Below are 2,586 nucleotides of genomic sequence, written 5' to 3' on the forward strand. Positions count from 1 at the left end.
ACAGAGTGGTAACTGTGGGCAGGCAGGGTGTGACTGGAGGAAGTAGGTCATTGGTGGCATGCTTTTACAGTATGTATTTTGTGAGCTGAGCTTAATTTCTCTCCCCCCACACTCTTTTTCTCTGTCTCTCTTTTGTGGTGAGATGTCCTTAGCTGCTTTCCTTTCCTCTGCCATGTCCTTCTGCCATAATGTTCTTTCTCACCTCTGGCCAAGAGCAATGGAGTTAGCTATTGAAATCTCTGAAACCATGAGTGCTAAATAAACTTTTCCACCTCTAAATTTGTTCTTCTCAGGTATTTTGGTTGCAGCAGTGAAAAAATCTAGCTAAAACATCCATGCATGCAGAGCACACAGGCAGTCTCTTTTCAAAGCAAAGTCTAGTTTACAATTTTATATCACTGAGCTTGTTAAGGTGGGATATGACCAATTCTTGTGATGTCCTCAAGGCATCTTTCATATTTCTTGTTGAAAAATATATGTTGGGACACTAGACATCTATTTGCTCTCTCAAAGCCATTTCTGCACCAACCATGGCCACCTTTGTGGAGCTCAGCACCAAAGCTAGGATGCCCATGTTGGGTCTGGGCACCTGGAAATCTCCCCTAAACAGAGTCAAAGAAGCCGTGAAGACAGCCATTGATGCAGGATATTGCCACATAGACTGTACCTATGTCTATCAGAGTGGGAATGAGGTGGGAGAAACCATCCAAGAGAAGATCCAAGAGAAGGTGGTGAAGCAGGAGGACTTCTTTATTGTGAGCAAGCTGTGGTGCACCTTCTTTGAGAGGAAGCTTGTGAAGGAAACCTGTTGGAAGACCCTCAAAGATCTGAACTGGACTATCTGGATGTCTATCTTATTCATTAGCTCCAGGGATTTCAGGCTGGGAAGGACTTATTCCCCAAAGATGATAAAGACAGTAAAGTAACATTCTTGGATGCCTGGGAGGTCATGGAGGAGCTGGTGGATGAGGGGTTGGTGAAAGCTCTTGGTGTCTCCAACTTCAACCACTTCCAGATTGAAAAGATCTTGAATAAGCCTGGACTCAAATATAAACCAGTGACTAACCAGGTGGAGTGTCACCCATACCTCACCCAGGAGAAACTGATCCAATACTGCCACTCTAAGGGCATCACTGTCACAACCTATAGCCCCCTGGGCTCTGCAGATAGACCTTGGGACAAACCAGAAGACCCTTTACTACTGGAGGACGCTAAAATCAAGGAGATTGCTGCAAGGCACAAAAAAATCCCAGGCCCAGGTTCTGATCTGGTTCCATATCCAAAGGAATGTGGTGGTGATACCCAAATCTGTGACACCAGAATGCATTGTCAAGAACTTTCAGGTCTTTGATGTCAAATTGAGTGATGAGGAGACCTTACTTAGCTTCAACAGCAACTGGAGGATCTGTGTCCTGGCTGACCAGGCTCATTTGCCGGAATACCCCTACAATGCCAATTACTGAAGCTGAATCTCCTGATGAAACACCTGGTGGATTCTTTCTCTTCACTGAAGTGGAATTTGTTCTCCCTGAGACCCATTTTAGCTAAATTTATATGGAATTATATTGTGCTTGATCTTGTCAGAATCTAGGCAAAATTTAAAAAAAAAAAACATTTATTAGTGCATTATAATTGTACATAATGGGATTTTTTTAATGCTCTAATCATCCGTGCATGCAACATTAGTTGCTCAATCTCCTTCCCAGAACCTTCTTTCCTTCTCCTCCTCCCTTCCCCTAAGCAAGGTTTTATTTAGAGCCATATGTTGAACCAGGAAAAGACTTATCACAGGGAACTATGACTCAGATGAACAAATGACTATTTCTTCCACTTATTTCATCTGAACAAATGTTTGTTAAACAACAAGGTCTCTGCTACCATTGAGGATGCAAAAATAAAAAGAATAAAAAAATAATGAAAGTAAAAAAAAGGAAAAATATGTGTTGTTCAGTGATAATCCCTTCAGTAACCATACTTTCCTATGTTCCAAATTTACTCTACATTTTTTTTCTGGCCAAACTGCAAGTTTCTCAAATATTTCCACTCTGCTTCTTCCTTCCAAATCTTAATGTAAACCTTGCTAAAAGAAGCTAGCAATACCTATGCCACAGGCTGAATGCTGTGCTGCCTTAAAATTTCTTCCACCAGATTAATTAGTTGGTCACATTTTAAGTCAGCCTTACAATAGGTCTCAGGCCATGGACAGGTATAGATGAGTTCTTTTCCAAACTGCAACAAAAAACACCTTTTGTAAAATTTCCTTTAGATTTCTTAGTCCCATCTGAAATCTCATGAGCACAACCTTTACTGTCTGTATTCATATCAGCATTCTGGCCCTCTGAACTCAAAACAGAATTGCCCATTAATCCATTCACTTCTAAATTTTTAGTTCTGTCACTATTTCATAAAAGTTGATACAGGTGCATTAAAACAGGTTAGCAATTATAACCTAGTTTATATATTGTTATATTAATTAAAGAATAAAAATTTTATAATTATTATTATCATATAATTATATTTTTTAAACTACATTGAAATTTTTATAAGTGTTCCACATCTGGGATGATGGGGCAAAATGGCTTAAGT

General features: G+C 39.8%; 1 pseudogene; it reads left to right on the plus strand.

The window, feature by feature from the left end:
* Nucleotides 1-530: 530 nt before the first annotated feature.
* Nucleotides 531-1,463, plus strand: LOC114092087 (aldo-keto reductase family 1 member B10 pseudogene; annotated as a pseudogene).
* Nucleotides 1,464-2,586: the final 1,123 nt, after the last annotated feature.

The sequence above is a fragment of the Marmota flaviventris genome, chromosome X, assembly GCF_047511675.1.
Source record: "Marmota flaviventris isolate mMarFla1 chromosome X, mMarFla1.hap1, whole genome shotgun sequence".
Taxonomy (NCBI): domain Eukaryota; kingdom Metazoa; phylum Chordata; class Mammalia; order Rodentia; family Sciuridae; genus Marmota; species Marmota flaviventris.